This window comes from Carcharodon carcharias, chromosome 32, assembly GCF_017639515.1.
Source record: "Carcharodon carcharias isolate sCarCar2 chromosome 32, sCarCar2.pri, whole genome shotgun sequence".
Classification (NCBI taxonomy): domain Eukaryota; kingdom Metazoa; phylum Chordata; class Chondrichthyes; order Lamniformes; family Lamnidae; genus Carcharodon; species Carcharodon carcharias.
Window position 1 is genome coordinate 7,875,529 of NC_054498.1, and position 17,484 is coordinate 7,893,012.

The 17,484-nt window shown below is 38.9% G+C and overlaps 1 protein-coding gene across 1 annotated transcript in view; it reads right to left on the reverse strand.

Annotated features, from left to right (window-relative positions):
• The window catches only part of ubl7a (ubiquitin-like 7a (bone marrow stromal cell-derived)), a 45,340-nt gene that overhangs the window by 23,539 nt on the left and 4,317 nt on the right, over positions 1–17,484 (reverse strand). The window lies entirely within an intron of this gene.

The window sequence follows — 17,484 nt, forward strand, 5'->3', positions numbered from 1 at the left end:
GAGCAGGTTAAGGTGACGAGAAGTTAGGTAAATTAGGGCAGGTGAAGAGAAGTTAGGTAAATTAGGGCAGGTTAAGGTGAAGAGAAGTTAGGTAAATTAGGGCGGGTTAAGGTTAAGAGAAGTTCGGTAAATTAGGGCGGGTTAAGGTTAAGAGAAGTTCGGTAAATTAGGGCAGGTTATGGTTAAGAGAAGCTACGTAAATTAGGGCAGGTGAAGAGAAGTTAGGTAAATTAGGGCAGGTGAAGAGAAGTTAGGTAAATTAGGGCAAGTTAAGGTTAAGAGAAGTTAGGTAAATTAGGGCAGGTTAAGGTGAAGAGAAGTTAGGTAAATTAGGGCAGGTTAAGGTTAAGAGAAGTTAGGTAAATTAGGACAGGTTAAGGTTAAGAGAAGTTCGGTAAATTAGGGCAGGTTAAGGTTAAGAGAAGTTCGGTAAATTAGAGCAGGTTAAGGTGAAGAGAAGTTCGGTAAATTAGAGCAGGTTAAGGTGACGAGAAGTTAGGTAAATTAGGGCAGGTGAAGAGAAGTTAGGTAAATTAGGGCAGGTTAAGGTGAAGAGAAGTTAGGTAAATTAGGGCGGGTTAAGGTTAAGAGAAGTTCGGTAAATTAGGACAGGTTAAGGTTAAGAGAAGTTCGGTAAATTAGGGCAGGTTATGGTTAAGAGAAGCTACGTAAATTAGGGCAGGTGAAGAGAAGTTAGGTAAATTAGGGCAGGTGAAGAGAAGTTAGGTAAATTAGGGCAGGTTAAGGTTAAGAGAAGTTCGGTAAATTAGGGCAGGTTAAGGTGAAGAGAAGTTAGGTAAATTAGGGCGGGTTAAGGTTAAGAGAAGTTCGGTAAATTAGGGCGGGTTAAGGTTAAGAGAAGTTCGGTAAATTAGGGCAGGTTATGGTTAAGAGAAGCTACGTAAATTAGGGCAGGTGAAGAGAAGTTAGGTAAATTAGGGCAGGTGAAGAGAAGTTAGGTAAATTAGGGCAGGTTAAGGTTAAGAGAAGTTCGGTAAATTAGGGCAGGTTAAGGTGAAGAGAAGTTAGGTAAATTAGTGCAGGTTAAGGTTAAGAGAAGCTAGGTAAATTAGGGCAGGTCAAGGTTAAGAGAAGTTAGGTAAATTAGAGCAGGTTAAGAGAAGTTCGGCAAATTAGGGCAGGTTATGGTTAAGAGAAGTTAGGTAAATTAGGGCAGGTTAAGGTGAAGAGAAGTTAGGTAAATTAGGGCACGTTAAGGTGAAGAGAAATTAGGTAAATTAGGGCAAGTTACGGTTAAGAGAAGTTAGGTAAATTAGGGCAGGTTAAGGTTAAGAGAAATTCGGTAAATTAGGGCAGCTTAAGGTTAAGAGAAATTCGGTAAATTAGGGCAGGATAAGGTTAAGAGAAGTTAGGTAAATTAGGGCAAGTTAAGGTTAAGAGAAGTTATGTAAATTAGGGCAGGTTAAGGTTAAGAGAAGTTAGGTAAATTAGGGCAGGTTAAGGTTAAGAGAAGTTAGGTAAATTAGGGCAGGTTAAGAGAAGTTAGGTAAATTAGGGCAGGTTAAGGTGAAGAGAAGTTAGGTAAATTAGGGCAGGTTAAGGTGAAGAGAAGTTAGGTAAATTAGGGCAGGTTAAGGTTAAGAGAAATTCGGTAAATTAGGGCAAGTTAAGGTTAAGAGAAGTTACGTAAATTAGGGCAGGTTAAGGTTAAGAGAAGTTAGGTAAATTAGGGCAGATTAAGGTTAAGAAAAGTTCGGTAAATTAGGGCAGGTTAAGGTTAAGAGAAGTTCGGTAAATTAGAGCAGGTTAAGGTGAAGAGAAGTTAGGTAAATTAGGACAGGTGAAGAGAAGTTAGGTAAATTAGGACAGGTGAAGAGAAGTTAGGTAAATTAGGGCAGGTTAAGGTGAAGAGAAGTTAGGTAAATTAGGGCGGGTTAAGGTTAAGAGAAGTTGGGTAAATTAGGGCAGGTTATGGTTAAGAGAAGTTAGGTAAATTAGGGCAGGTGAAGAGAAGTTAGGTAAATTAGGGCAGGTGAAGAGAAGTTAGGTAACTTAGAGCAGGTTAAGGTGAAGAGAAGTTCGGTAAATTAGGGCAGGTTAAGGTGAAGAGAAGTTAGGTAAATTAGGGCAGGTTAAGGTTAAGGGAAGCTAGGTAAATTAGGGCAGGTTAAGGTTAAGAGAAGTTCGGTAAATTAGGGCAGGTTAAGGTGAAGAGAAGTTCGGTAAATTAGAGCAGGTTAAGGTTAAGAGAAATTCGGTAAATTAGGGCAGGTTAAGGTTAAGAGAAATTCGGTAAATTAGGGCAGGATAAGGTTAAGAGAAGTTAGGTAAATTAGGGCAAGTTAAGGTTAAGAGAAGTTAGGTAAATTAGGGCAGGTTAAGGTTAAGAGAAGTTAGGTAAATTAGGGCAGGTTAAGGTTAAGAGAAGTTAGGTAAATTAGGGCAGGTTAAGGTTAAGAGAAGTTCGGTAAATTAGGGCAGGTTAAGGTTAAGAGAAGTTCGGTAAATTAGAGCAGGTTAAGGTGAAGAGAAGTTCGGTAAATTAGAGCAGGTTAAGGTGACGAGAAGTTAGGTAAATTAGGGCAGGTGAAGAGAAGTTAGGTAAATTAGGGCAGGTGAAGAGAAGTTAGGTAAATTAGGGCAGGTTAAGGTGAAGAGAAGTTAGGTAAATTAGGGCGGGTTAAGGTTAAGAGAAGTTCGGTAAATTAGGGCGGGTTAAGGTTAAGAGAAGTTCGGTAAATTAGGGCAGGTTATGGTTAAGAGAAGCTACGTAAATTAGGGCAGGTGAAGAGAAGTTAGGTAAATTAGGGCAGGTGAAGAGAAGTTAGGTAAATTAGGGCAGGTTAAGGTGAAGAGAAGTTAGGTAAATTAGGGCAGGTTATGGTTAAGAGAAGCTACGTAAATTAGGGCAGGTGAAGAGAAGTTAGGTAAATTAGGGCAAGTTAAGGTTAAGAGAAGTTAGGTAAATTAGGGCAGGTTAAGGTGAAGAGAAGTTAGGTAAATTAGGGCAGGTTAAGGTTAAGAGAAGTTAGGTAAATTAGGACAGGTTAAGGTTAAGAGAAGTTCGGTAAATTAGGGCAGGTTAAGGTTAAGAGAAGTTCGGTAAATTAGAGCAGGTTAAGGTGAAGAGAAGTTCGGTAAATTAGAGCAGGTTAAGGTGACGAGAAGTTAGGTAAATTAGGGCAGGTGAAGAGAAGTTAGGTAAATTAGGGCAGGTTAAGGTGAAGAGAAGTTAGGTAAATTAGGGCGGGTTAAGGTTAAGAGAAGTTCGGTAAATTAGGGCGGGTTAAGGTTAAGAGAAGTTCGGTAAATTAGGGCAGGTTATGGTTAAGAGAAGCTACGTAAATTAGGGCAGGTGAAGAGAAGTTAGGTAAATTAGGGCAGGTGAAGAGAAGTTAGGTAAATTAGGGCAGGTTAAGGTGAAGAGAAGTTAGGTAAATTCGGGCAGGTTAAGGTTAAGAGAAGTTCGGTAAATTAGGGCAGGTTAAGGTGAAGAGAAGTTAGGTAAATTAGGGCAGGTTAAGGTTAAGAGAAGCTAGGTAAATTAGGGCAGGTTAATGTTAAGAGAAGTTAGGTAAATTAGAGCAGGTTAAGAGAAGTTCGGCAAATTAGGGCAGGTTATGGTTAAGAGAAGTTAGGTAAATTAGGGCAGGTTAAGGTGAAGAGAAGTTAGGTAAATTAGGGCAGGTTAAGGTGAAGAGAAATTAGGTAAATTAGGGCAAGTTACGGTTAAGAGAAGTTAGGTAAATTAGGGCAGGTTAAGGTTAAGAGAAATTCGGTAAATTAGGGCAGCTTAAGGTTAAGAGAAATTCGGTAAATTAGGGCAGGATAAGGTTAAGAGAAGTTAGGTAAATTAGGGCAAGTTAAGGTTAAGAGAAGTTATGTAAATTAGGGCAGGTTAAGGTTAAGAGAAGTTAGGTAAATTAGGGCAGGTTAAGGTTAAGAGAAGTTAGGTAAATTAGGGCAGGTTAAGAGAAGTTAGGTAAATTAGGGCAGGTTAAGGTGAAGAGAAGTTAGGTAAATTAGGGCAGGTTAAGGTGAAGAGAAGTTAGGTAAATTAGGGCAGGTTAAGGTTAAGAGAAATTCGGTAAATTAGGGCAAGTTAAGGTTAAGAGAAGTTACGTAAATTAGGGCAGGTTAAGGTTAAGAGAAGTTAGGTAAATTAGGGCAGGTTAAGAGAAGTTAGGTAAATTAGGGCAGATTAAGGTTAAGAAAAGTTCGGTAAATTAGGGCAGGTTAAGGTTAAGAGAAGTTCGGTAAATTAGAGCAGGTTAAGGTGAAGAGAAGTTAGGTAAATTAGGACAGGTGAAGAGAAGTTAGGTAAATTAGGACAGGTGAAGAGAAGTTAGGTAAATTAGGGCAGGTTAAGGTGAAGAGAAGTTAGGTAAATTAGGGCGGGTTAAGGTTAAGAGAAGTTGGGTAAATTAGGGCAGGTTATGGTTAAGAGAAGTTAGGTAAATTAGGGCAGGTGAAGAGAAGTTAGGTAAATTAGGGCAGGTGAAGAGAAGTTAGGTAACTTAGAGCAGGTTAAGGTGAAGAGAAGTTCGGTAAATTAGGGCAGGTTAAGGTGAAGAGAAGTTAGGTAAATTAGGGCAGGTTAAGGTTAAGGGAAGCTAGGTAAATTAGGGCAGGTTAAGGTTAAGAGAAGTTCGGTAAATTAGGGCAGGTTAAGGTGAAGAGAAGTTCGGTAAATTAGAGCAGGTTAAGGTTAAGAGAAATTCGGTAAATTAGGGCAGGTTAAGGTTAAGAGAAATTCGGTAAATTAGGGCAGGATAAGGTTAAGAGAAGTTAGGTAAATTAGGGCAAGTTAAGGTTAAGAGAAGTTAGGTAAATTAGGGCAGGTTAACGTTAAGAGAAGTTAGGTAAATTAGGGCAGGTTAAGGTTAAGAGAAGTTAGGTAAATTAGGGCAGGTTAAGGTTAAGAGAAGTTAGGTAAATTAGGGCAGGTTAAGGTGAAGAGAAGTTCGGTAAATTAGAGCAGGTTAAGGTGACGAGAAGTTAGGTAAATTAGGGCAGGTGAAGAGAAGTTAGGTAAATTAGGGCAGGTTAAGGTGAAGAGAAGTTAGGTAAATTAGGGCGGGTTAAGGTTAAGAGAAGTTGGGTAAATTAGGGCAGGTTATGGTTAAGAGAAGTTAGGTAAATTAGGGCAGGTGAAGAGAAGTTAGGTAAATTAGGGCAGGTGAAGAGAAGTTAGGTAACTTAGAGCAGGTTAAGGTGAAGAGAAGTTCGGTAAATTAGGGCAGGTTAAGGTGAAGAGAAGTTAGGTAAATTAGGGCAGGTTAAGGTTAAGGGAAGCTAGGTAAATTAGGGCAGGTTAAGGTTAAGAGAAGTTCGGTAAATTAGGGCAGGTTAAGGTGAAGAGAAGTTCGGTAAATTAGAGCAGGTTAAGGTTAAGAGAAATTCGGTAAATTAGGGCAGGTTAAGGTTAAGAGAAATTCGGTAAATTAGGGCAGGATAAGGTTAAGAGAAGTTAGGTAAATTAGGGCAGGTTAACGTTAAGAGAAGTTAGGTAAATTAGGGCAGGTAAAGGTTAAGAGAAGTTAGGTAAATTAGGGCAGGTTAAGGTTAAGAGAAGTTAGGTAAATTAGGGCAGGTTAAGGTTAAGAGAAGTTAGGTAAATTAGGGCAGGTTAAGGTTAAGAGAAGTTCGGTAAATTAGAGCAGGTTAAGGTGAAGAGAAGTTCGGTAAATTAGAGCAGGTTAAGGTGACGAGAAGTTAGGTAAATTAGGGCAGGTGAAGAGAAGTTAGGTAAATTAGGGCAGGTTAAGGTGAAGAGAAGTTAGGTAAATTAGGGCGGGTTAAGGTTAAGAGAAGTTCGGTAAATTAGGGCGGGTTAAGGTTAAGAGAAGTTCGGTAAATTAGGGCAGGTTATGGTTAAGAGAAGCTACGTAAATTAGGGCAGGTGAAGAGAAGTTAGGTAAATTAGGGCAGGTGAAGAGAAGTTAGGTAAATTAGGGCAGGTTAAGGTGAAGAGAAGTTAGGTAAATTAGGGCAGGTTAAGGTTAAGAGAAGTTCGGTAAATTAGGGCAGGTTAAGGTGAAGAGAAGTTAGGTAAATTAGGGCAGGTTAAGGTTAAGAGAAGCTAGGTAAATTAGGGCAGGTTAAGGTTAAGAGAAGTTAGGTAAATTAGAGCAGGTTAAGAGAAGTTCGGCAAATTAGGGCAGGTTATGGTTAAGAGAAGTTAGGTAAATTAGGGCAGGTTAAGGTGAAGAGAAGTTAGGTAAATTAGGGCACGTTAAGGTGAAGAGAAATTAGGTAAATTAGGGCAAGTTACGGTTAAGAGAAGTTAGGTAAATTAGGGCAGGTTAAGGTTAAGAGAAATTCGGTAAATTAGGGCAGGTTAAGGTTAAGAGAAATTCGGTAAATTAGGGCAGGATAAGGTTAAGAGAAGTTAGGTAAATTAGGGCAAGTTAAGGTTAAGAGAAGTTATGTAAATTAGGGCAGGTTAAGGTTAAGAGAAGTTAGGTAAATTAGGGCAGGTTAAGGTTAAGAGAAGTTAGGTAAATTAGGGCAGGTTAAGGTGAAGAGAAGTTAGGTAAATTAGGGCAGGTTAAGGTGAAGAGAAGTTAGGTAAATTAGGGCAGGTTAAGGTTAAGAGAAATTCGGTAAATTAGGGCAAGTTAAGGTTAAGAGAAGTTACGTAAATTAGGGCAGGTTAAGGTTAAGAGAAGTTAGGTAAATTAGGGCAGGTTAAGAGAAGTTAGGTAAATTAGGGCAGATTAAGGTTAAGAAAAGTTCGGTAAATTAGGGCAGGTTAAGGTGAAGAGAAGTTGGGTAAATTAGGGCAGGTTATGGTTAAGAGAAGTTAGGTAAATTAGGGCAGGTGAAGAGAAGTTAGGTAAATTAGGGCAGGTTAAGGTGAAGAGAAGTTAGGTAAATTAGGGCAGGTTAAGGTGAAGAGAAGTTCGGTAAATTAGGGCAGGTTAAGGTTAAGAGAAGCTAGGTAAATTAGGGCAGGTTAAGGTTAAGAGAAGTTCGGTAAATTAGAGCAGGTTAAGGTGAAGAGAAGTTCGGTAAATTAGGGCAGGTTAAGGTTAAGAGAAGTTAGGTAAATTAGGGCAGGTTAAGGTTAAGAGAAGTTAGGTAAATTAGGGCAGGTTACGGTTAAGAGAAGTTAGGTAAATTAGGGCAGGTTAAGGTTAAGAGAAGTTAGGTAAATTAGGGCAGGTTAAGGTTAAGAGAAGTTAGGTAAATTAGGGCAGGTTAAGGTTAAGAGAAGTTAGGTAAATTAGGGCAAGTTAAGGTTAAGAGAAGTTATGTAAATTAGGGCAGGTTAAGGTTAAGAGAAGTTAGGTAAATTAGGGCAGGTTAAGGTGAAGAGAAGTTAGGTAAATTAGGGCAGGTTAAGGTTAAGAGAAATTCGGTAAATTAGGGCAGGTTAAGGTTAAGAGAAGTTAGGTAAATTAGGGCAAGTTAAGGTTAAGAGAAGTTATGTAAATTAGGGCAGGTTAAGGTTAAGAGAAGTTAGGTAAATTAGGGCAGGTTAAGGTGAAGAGAAGTTAGGTAAATTAGGGCAGGTTAAGGTGAAGAGAAGTTAGGTAAATTAGGGCAGGATAAGGTGAAGAGAAGTTAGGTAAATTAGGGCAGGTTAAGGTGAAGAGAAGTTCGGTAAATTAGGGCAGGTTAAGGTTAAGAGAAGTTAGGTAAATTAGGGCAGGTTAAGGTTAAGAGAAGTTAGGTAAATTAGGGCAGGTTAAGGTTAAGAGAAGTTAGGTAAATTAGGGCAGGTTAAGGTGAAGAGAAGTTAGGTAAATTAGGGCAGGTTAAGGTTAAGAGAAGTTCGGTAAATTAGGGCAGGTTAAGGTGAAGAGAAGTTAGGTAAATTAGGGCAGGTTAAGGTTAAGAGAAGTTAGGTAAATTAGGGCAGGTAGGTAAGAGAAGTTAGGTAAATTAGGGCAGGTTAAGAGAAGTTAGGTAAACTAGGGCAGGTTAAGGTTAAGAGAAGTTAGGTAAATTAGGGCAAGTTAAGGTTAAGAGAAGTTATGTAAATTAGGGCAGGTTAAGGTTAAGAGAAGTTAGGTAAATTAGGGCAGGTTAAGGTGAAAAGAAGTTAGGTAAATTAGGGCAGGTTAAGGTGAAGAGAAGTTAGGCAAATTAGGGCAGGTTAAGGTGAAGAGAAGTTAGGTAAATTAGGGCAGGTTAAGGTTAAGAGAAATTCGAAAAATTAGGGCTGGTTAAGGTGAAGAGAAGTTCGGTAAATTAGGGCAGGTTAAGGTTAAGAGAAGTTCGGTAAATTAGGGCAGGTTAAGGTTAAGCGAAGTTCGGTAAATTAGAGCAGGTTAAGGTGAAGAGAAGTTAGGTAAATTAGGGCAAGTGAAGAGAAGTTAGGTAACTTAGGGCAGGCTAAGGTGAAGAGAAGTTAGGTAAATTAGGGCAGGTTAAGGTTAAGAGAAGTTCGGTAAATTAGGGCAGGTTAAGGTGAAGAGAAGTTAGGTAAATTAGGGCAAGTTAAGGCTAAGAGAAATTCGGTAAATTAGGGCAGGTTAAGGTTAAGAGAAATTCGGTAAATTAGGGCAGGTTAAGGTTAAGAGAAGTTAGGTAAATTAGGGCAGGTTAAGGTTAAGAGAAGTTAGGTAAATTAGGGCAAGTTAAGGTTAAGAGAAGTTACGTAAATTAGGGCAGGTTAAGGTTAAGAGAAGTTAGGTAAATTAGGGCAGGTTAAGAGAAGTTAGGTAAACTAGGGCAGGTTAAGGTTAAGAGAAGTTCGGTAAATTAGGGCAGGTTAAGGTTAAGAGAAGTTAGGTAAATTAGGGCAGGTGAAGAGAAGTTAGGTAAATTAGGGCAGGTGAAGAGAAGTTAGGTAAATTAGGGCAGGTGAAGAGCAGTTAGGTAAATTAGGGCAGGTTAAGGTGAAGAGAAGTTAGGTAAATTAGGGCGGGTTAAGGTTAAGAGAAGTTCGGTAAATTAGGGTAGGTTATGGTTAAGAGAAGTTAGGTAAATTAGGGCAGGTGAAGAGAAGTTAGGTAAATTAGGGCAGGTGAAGAGAAGTTAGGTAACTTAGGGCAGGTTAAGGTGAAGAGAAGTTAGGTAAATTAGGGCAGGTTAAGGTGAAGAGAAGTTCGGTAAATTAGGGCAGGTGAAGGTGAAGAGAAGTTCGGTAAATTAGGGCAGGTTAAGGTTAAGAGAAGCTAGGTAAATTAGGGCAGGTTAAGGTTAAGAGAAGTTAGGTAAATTAGAGCAGGTTAAGAGAAGTTCGGCAAATTAGGGCAGGTTATGGTTAAGAGAAGTTCGGTAAATTAGGGCAGGTTAAGGTGAAGAGAAGTTAGGTAAATTAGGGCAGGTTAAGGTGAAGAGAAATTAGGTAAATTAGGGCAAGTTACGGTTAAGAGAAGTTAGGTAAATTAGGGCAGGTTAAGGTTAAGAGAAATTCGGTAAATTAGGGCAGGTTGAGGTTAAGAGAAATTCGGTAAATTAGGGCAGGTTAAGGTTAAGAGAAGTGAGGTAAATTAGGGCAAGTTAAGGTTAAGAGAAGTTAGGTAAATTAGGGCAGGTTAAGGTTAAGAGAAGTTAGGTAAATTAGGGCAGGTTAAGAGAAGTTAGGTAAATTAGGGCAGGTTAAGGTGAAGAGAAGTTAGGTAAATTAGGGCAGGTTAAGGTGAAGAGAAGTTAGGTAAATTAGGTCAGGTTATGGTTAAGAGAAGTTAGGTAAATTAGGGCAGGTTAAGGTGAAGAGAAGTTAGCTAAATTAGGGCAGGTTAAGGTGTAGAGAAATTAGGTAAATTAGGGCAAGTTACGGTTAAGAGAAGTTAGGTAAATTAGGGCAGGTTAAGGTTAAGAGAAATTTGGTAAATTAGGGCAGGTTAAGGTTAAGAGATGTTAGGTAAATTAGGGCAGGTTAAGGTTAAGAGAAGTTCGGTAAATTAGGGCAGGTTAAGAGAAGTTAGGTAAATTAGGGCAGGTTAAGGTGAAGAGAAGTTCGGTAAATTAGGGCAGGTTAAGGTGAAGAGAAGTTAGGTAAATTAGGGCAGGTGAAGAGAAGTTAGGTAAATTAGGGCAGGTTAAGGTGAAGAGAAGTTAGGTAAATTAGGGCGGGTTAAGGTGAAGAGAAGTTGGGTAAATTAGGGCAGGTTATGGTTAAGAGAAGTTAGGTAAATTAGGGCAGGTGAAGAGAAGTTAGGTAAATTAGGGCAGGTGAAGAGAAGTTAGGTAAATTAGGGCAGGTTAAGGTGAAGAGAAGTTAGGTAAATTAGGGCAGGTTAAGGTTAAGAGAAGTTCGGTAAATTAGGGCAGGTTAAGGTGAAGAGAAGTTCGGTAAATTAGGGCAGGTTAAGGTGAAGAGAAGTTAGGTAAATTAGGGCAGGTTAAGGTTAAGAGAAGTTAGGTAAATTAGGGCAGGTTAAGGTTAAGAGAAGTTAGGTAAATTAGGGCAGGTTAAGGTTAAGAGAAGTTCGGTAAATTAGAGCACGTTAAGGTGAAGAGAAGTTAGGTAAATTAGGGCAGGTGAAGAGAAGTTAGGTAAATTAGGGCAGGTGAAGAGAAGTTAGGTAACTTAGGGCAGGTTAAGGTTAGGAGAAGTTCGGTAAATTCGAGCAGGTTAAGGTTAAGAGAAATTCGGTAAATTAGGGCAGGTTAAGGTTAAGAGAAATTCGGTAAATTAGGGCAGGATAAGGTTAAGAGAAGTTACGTAAATTAGGGCAAGTTAAGGTTAAGAGAAGTTACGTAAATTAGGGCAGGTTAAGGTTAAGAGAAGTTAGGTAAATTAGGGCAGATTAAGAGAAGTTAGGTAAATTAGGGCAGGTTAAGGTTAAGAGAAATTCGGTAAATTAGGGCAGGTTAAGGTGAAGAGAAGTTAGGTAAATTAGGGCAGGGTAAGGTGAAGAGAAGTTAGGTAAATTAGGGCAAGTTACGGTTAAGAGAAGTTAGGTAAATTAGGGCAGGTTAAGGTTAAGAGAAATTCGGTAAATTAGGGCAGGTTAAGGTTAAGAGAAATTCGGTAAATTAGGGCAGGTTAAGGTTAAGAGAAGTTAGGTAAATTAGGGCAGGTTAAGGTTAAGAGAAGTTACGTAAATTAGGGCAGGTTAAGGTGAAAAGAAGTTAGGTAAATTAGGGCAGGTGAAGAGAAGTTAGGTAAATTAGGGCAGGTTAAGGTGAAGAGAAGTTAGGTAAATTAGGGCAGGTTAAGATGAAGAGAAGTTCGGTAAATTAGGGCAGGTTAAGGTTAAGAGAAGCTAGGTAAATTAGGGCAGGTTAAGGTTAAGAGAAGTTAGGTAAATTAGAGCAGGTTAAGAGAAGTTCGGCAAATTAGGGCAGGTTATGGTTAAGAGAAGTTAGGTAAATTATGGCAGGTTAAGGTGAAGAGAAGTTAGGTAAATTAGGGCAAGTTACGGTTAAGAGAAGTTAGGTAAATTAGGGCAGGTTAAGGTTAAGAGAAATTCGGTAAATTAGGGCAGGTTAAGGTTAAGAGAAATTCGGTAAATTAGGGCAGGTTAAGGTTAAGAGAAGTTAGGTAAATTAGGGCAAGTTAAGGTTAAGAGAAGTTACGTAAATTAGGGCAGGTTAAGGTGAAGAGAAGTTCGGTAAATTAGGGCAGGTTAAGGTGAAGAGAAGTTAGGTAAATTAGGGCAGGTTAAGGTTAAGAGAAATTCGGTAAATTAGGGCAGGTTAAGGTTAAGAGAAGTTAGGTAAATTAGGGCAAGTTAAGGTTAAGTGAAGTTATGTAAATTAGGGCAGGTTAAGGTTAAGAGAAGTTAGGTAAATTAGGGCAGGTTAAGGTTAAGAGAAGTTAGGTAAATTAGGGCAGGTTAAGAGAAGTTAGGTAAATTAGGGCAGGTTAAGGTGAAAAGAAGTTAGGTAAATTAGGGCAGGTTAAGGTGAAGAGAAGTTAGTTAAATTAGGGCAGGTTATGGTTAAGAGAAGTTAGATAAATTAGGGCAGGTTATGGTTAAGAGAAGTTAGATAAATTAGGGCAGGTTAAGGTTAAGAGAAGTTAGGTAAATTAGGGCAAGTTAAGGTTAAGAGAAGTTAGGTAAATTAGGGCAGGTTAAGGTTAAGAGAAGTTCGGTAAATTAGAGCAGGTTAAGGTGAAGAAAAGTTAGGTAAATTAGGGCAGGTGAAGAGAAGTTAGGTAAATTAGGGCAGGTGAAGAGAAGTTAGGTAAATTAGGGCAGGTTAAGCTGAAGAGAAGTTAGGTAAATTAGGGCGGGTTAGGGTTAAGAGAAGTTGTGTAAATTAGGGCAGGTTATGGTTAAGAGAAGTTGGGTAAATTAGGGCAGGTTATGGTTAAGAGAAGTTAGGTAAATTAGGGCAGGTGAAGAGAAGTTAGGTAAATTAGGGCAGGTGAAGAGAAGTTAGGTAACTTGGGGCAGGTTAAGGTGAAGAGAAGTTAGGTAAATTAGGGCAGGTTAAGGTGAAGAGAAGTTCGGTAAATTAGGGCAGGTGAAGGTGAAGAGAAGTTCGGTAAATTAGGGCAGGTTAAGGTTAAGAGAAGCTAGGTAAATTAGGGCAGGTTAAGGTTAAGAGAAGTTAGGTAAATTAGAGCAGGTTAAGAGAAGTTCGGCAAATTAGGGCAGGTTATGGTTAAGAGAAGTTCGGTAAATTAGGGCAGGTTAAGGTGAAGAGAAGTTAGGTAAATTAGGGCAGGTTAAGGTGAAGAGAAATTAGGTAAATTAGGGCAAGTTACGGTTAAGAGAAGTTAGGTAAATTAGGGCAGGTTAAGGTTAAGAGAAATTCGGTAAATTAGGGCAGGTTGAGGTTAAGAGAAATTCGGTAAATTAGGGCAGGTTAAGGTTAAGAGAAGTGAGGTAAATTAGGGCAAGTTAAGGTTAAGAGAAGTTAGGTAAATTAGGGCAGGTTAAGGTTAAGAGAAGTTAGGTAAATTAGGGCAGGTTAAGAGAAGTTAGGTAAATTAGGGCAGGTTAAGGTGAAGAGAAGTTAGGTAAATTAGGGCAGGTTAAGGTGAAGAGAAGTTAGGTAAATTAGGGCAGGTTAAGGTTAAGAGAAATTCGGTAAATTAGGGCAGGTTAAGGTTAAGAGAAGTTAGGTAAATTAGGGCAAGTTAAGGTTAAGAGAAGTTACGTAAATTAGGGCAGGTTAAGGTTAAGAGAAGTTAGGTAAATTAGGGCAGGTTAAGAGAAGTTAGGTAAATTAGGGCAGGTTAAGGTGAAGAGAAGTTAGGTAAATTAGGTCAGGTTATGGTTAAGAGAAGTTAGGTAAATTAGGGCAGGTTAAGGTGAAGAGAAGTTAGCTAAATTAGGGCAGGTTAAGGTGTAGAGAAATTAGGTAAATTAGGGCAAGTTACGGTTAAGAGAAGTTAGGTAAATTAGGGCAGGTTAAGGTTAAGAGAAATTTGGTAAATTAGGGCAGGTTAAGGTTAAGAAAAGTTATGTAAATTAGGGCAGGTTAAGGTTAAGAGATGTTAGGTAAATTAGGGCAGGTTAAGGTTAAGAGAAGTTCGGTAAATTAGGGCAGGTTAAGAGAAGTTAGGTAAATTAGGGCAGGTTAAGGTGAAGAGAAGTTCGGTAAATTAGGGCAGGTTAAGGTGAAGAGAAGTTAGGTAAATTAGGGCAGGTGAAGAGAAGTTAGGTAAATTAGGGCAGGTTAAGGTGAAGAGAAGTTAGGTAAATTAGGGCGGGTTAAGGTGAAGAGAAGTTGGGTAAATTAGGGCAGGTTATGGTTAAGAGAAGTTAGGTAAATTAGGGCAGGTGAAGAGAAGTTAGGTAAATTAGGGCAGGTGAAGAGAAGTTAGGTAAATTAGGGCAGGTTAAGGTGAAGAGAAGTTAGGTAAATTAGGGCAGGTTAAGGTTAAGAGAAGTTCGGTAAATTAGGGCAGGTTAAGGTGAAGAGAAGTTCGGTAAATTAGGGCAGGTTAAGGTGAAGAGAAGTTAGGTAAATTAGGGCAGGTTAAGGTTAAGAGAAGTTAGGTAAATTAGGGCAGGTTAAGGTTAAGAGAAGTTAGGTAAATTAGGGCAGGTTAAGGTTAAGAGAAGTTCGGTAAATTAGAGCACGTTAAGGTGAAGAGAAGTTAGGTAAATTAGGGCAGGTGAAGAGAAGTTAGGTAAATTAGGGCAGGTGAAGAGAAGTTAGGTAACTTAGGGCAGGTTAAGGTTAGGAGAAGTTCGGTAAATTCGAGCAGGTTAAGGTTAAGAGAAATTCGGTAAATTAGGGCAGGTTAAGGTTAAGAGAAATTCGGTAAATTAGGGCAGGATAAGGTTAAGAGAAGTTACGTAAATTAGGGCAAGTTAAGGTTAAGAGAAGTTACGTAAATTAGGGCAGGTTAAGGTTAAGAGAAGTTAGGTAAATTAGGGCAGATTAAGAGAAGTTAGGTAAATTAGGGCAGGTTAAGGTTAAGAGAAATTCGGTAAATTAGGGCAGGTTAAGGTGAAGAGAAGTTAGGTAAATTAGGGCAGGGTAAGGTGAAGAGAAGTTAGGTAAATTAGGGCAAGTTACGGTTAAGAGAAGTTAGGTAAATTAGGGCAGGTTAAGGTTAAGAGAAATTCGGTAAATTAGGGCAGGTTAAGGTTAAGAGAAATTCGGTAAATTAGGGCAGGTTAAGGTTAAGAGAAGTTAGGTAAATTAGGGCAGGTTAAGGTTAAGAGAAGTTACGTAAATTAGGGCAGGTTAAGGTGAAAAGAAGTTAGGTAAATTAGGGCAGGTGAAGAGAAGTTAGGTAAATTAGGGCAGGTTAAGGTGAAGAGAAGTTAGGTAAATTAGGGCAGGTTAAGATGAAGAGAAGTTCGGTAAATTAGGGCAGGTTAAGGTTAAGAGAAGCTAGGTAAATTAGGGCAGGTTAAGGTTAAGAGAAGTTAGGTAAATTAGAGCAGGTTAAGAGAAGTTCGGCAAATTAGGGCAGGTTATGGTTAAGAGAAGTTAGGTAAATTAGGGCAGGTTAAGGTGAAGAGAAGTTAGGTAAATTAGGGCAAGTTACGGTTAAGAGAAGTTAGGTAAATTAGGGCAGGTTAAGGTTAAGAGAAATTCGGTAAATTAGGGCAGGTTAAGGTTAAGAGAAATTCGGTAAATTAGGGCAGGTTAAGGTTAAGAGAAGTTAGGTAAATTAGGGCAAGTTAAGGTTAAGAGAAGTTACGTAAATTAGGGCAGGTTAAGGTGAAGAGAAGTTCGGTAAATTAGGGCAGGTTAAGGTGAAGAGAAGTTAGGTAAATTAGGGCAGGTTAAGGTTAAGAGAAATTCGGTAAATTAGGGCAGGTTAAGGTTAAGAGAAGTTAGGTAAATTAGGGCAAGTTAAGGTTAAGTGAAGTTATGTAAATTAGGGCAGGTTAAGGTTAAGAGAAGTTAGGTAAATTAGGGCAGGTTAAGGTTAAGAGAAGTTAGGTAAATTAGGGCAGGTTAAGAGAAGTTAGGTAAATTAGGGCAGGTTAAGGTGAAAAGAAGTTAGGTAAATTAGGGCAGGTTAAGGTGAAGAGAAGTTAGTTAAATTAGGGCAGGTTATGGTTAAGAGAAGTTAGATAAATTAGGGCAGGTTATGGTTAAGAGAAGTTAGATAAATTAGGGCAGGTTAAGGTTAAGAGAAGTTAGGTAAATTAGGGCAAGTTAAGGTTAAGAGAAGTTAGGTAAATTAGGGCAGGTTAAGGTTAAGAGAAGTTCGGTAAATTAGAGCAGGTTAAGGTGAAGAAAAGTTAGGTAAATTAGGGCAGGTGAAGAGAAGTTAGGTAAATTAGGGCAGGTGAAGAGAAGTTAGGTAAATTAGGGCAGGTTAAGCTGAAGAGAAGTTAGGTAAATTAGGGCGGGTTAGGGTTAAGAGAAGTTGGGTAAATTAGGGCAGGTTATGGTTAAGAGAAGTTGGGTAAATTAGGGCAGGTTATGGTTAAGAGAAGTTAGGTAAATTAGGGCAGGTGAAGAGAAGTTAGGTAAATTAGGGCAGGTGAAGAGAAGTTAGGTAACTTGGGGCAGGTTAAGGTGAAGAGAAGTTAGGTAAATTAGGGCAGGTTAAGGTGAAGAGAAGTTCGGTAAATTAGGGCAGGTGAAGGTGAAGAGAAGTTCGGTAAATTAGGGCAGGTTAAGGTTAAGAGAAGCTAGGTAAATTAGGGCAGGTTAAGGTTAAGAGAAGTTAGGTAAATTAGAGCAGGTTAAGAGAAGTTCGGCAAATTAGGGCAGGTTATGGTTAAGAGAAGTTCGGTAAATTAGGGCAGGTTAAGGTGAAGAGAAGTTAGGTAAATTAGGGCAGGTTAAGGTGAAGAGAAATTAGGTAAATTAGGGCAAGTTACGGTTAAGAGAAGTTAGGTAAATTAGGGCAGGTTAAGGTTAAGAGAAATTCGGTAAATTAGGGCAGGTTGAGGTTAAGAGAAATTCGGTAAATTAGGGCAGGTTAAGGTTAAGAGAAGTGAGGTAAATTAGGGCAAGTTAAGGTTAAGAGAAGTTAGGTAAATTAGGGCAGGTTAAGGTTAAGAGAAGTTAGGTAAATTAGGGCAGGTTAAGAGAAGTTAGGTAAATTAGGGCAGGTTAAGGTGAAGAGAAGTTAGGTAAATTAGGGCAGGTTAAGGTGAAGAGAAGTTAGGTAAATTAGGGCAGGTTAAGGTTAAGAGAAATTCGGTAAATTAGGGCAGGTTAAGGTTAAGAGAAGTTAGGTAAATTAGGGCAAGTTAAGGTTAAGAGAAGTTACGTAAATTAGGGCAGGTTAAGGTTAAGAGAAGTTAGGTAAATTAGGGCAGGTTAAGAGAAGTTAGGTAAATTAGGGCAGGTTAAGGTTAAGAGAAGTTCGATAAATTAGGGCAGGTTAAGGATAAGAGAAGTTCGGTAAATTAGAGCAGGTTAAGGTGAAGAGAAGTTAGGTAAATTAGGGCAGGTGAAGAGAAGTTAGGTAAATTAGGGCAGGTTAAGGTGAAGAGAAGTTAGGTAAATTAGGGCGGGTTAAGGTTAAGAGAAGTTGGGTAAATTAGGGCAGGTTATGGTTAAGAGAAGTTAGGTAAATTAGGGCAGGTGATGAGAAGTTAGGTAAATTAGGGCAGGTGAAGAGAAGTTAGGTAAATTAGGGCAGGTTAAGGTTAAGAGAAGTTCGGTAAATTAGGGCAGGTTAAGGTGAAGAGAAGTTCTGTAAATTAGGGCAGGTTAAGGTGAAGAGAAGTTAGGTAAATTAGGGCAGGTTAAGGTTAAGAGAAGCTAGGTAAATTAGGGCAGGTTAAGAGAAGTTCAGCAAATTAGGACAGGTTATGGTTAAGAGAAGTTAGGTAAATTAGGGCAGGTTAAGGTGAAGAGAAGTTAGGTAAATTAGGGCAGGTTAAGGTGAAGAGAAATTAGGTAAATTAGGGCAAGTTACGGTTAAGAGAAGTTAGGTAAATTAGGGCAGGTTAAGGTTAAGAGAAATTCGGTAAATTAGGGCAGGTTAAGGTTAAGAGAAATTCGGTAAATTAGGGCAGGATAAGGTTAAGAGAAGTTACGTAAATTAGGGCAAGTTAAGGTTAAGAGAAGTTACGTAAATTAGGGCAGGTTAAGGTTAAGAGAAGTTAGGTAAATTAGGGCAGATTAAGAGAAGTTAGGTAAATTAGGGCAGGTTAAGGTTAAGAGAAATTCGGTAAATTAGGGCAGGTTAAGGTGAAGAGAAGTTAGGTAAATTAGGGCAGGGTAAGGTGAAGA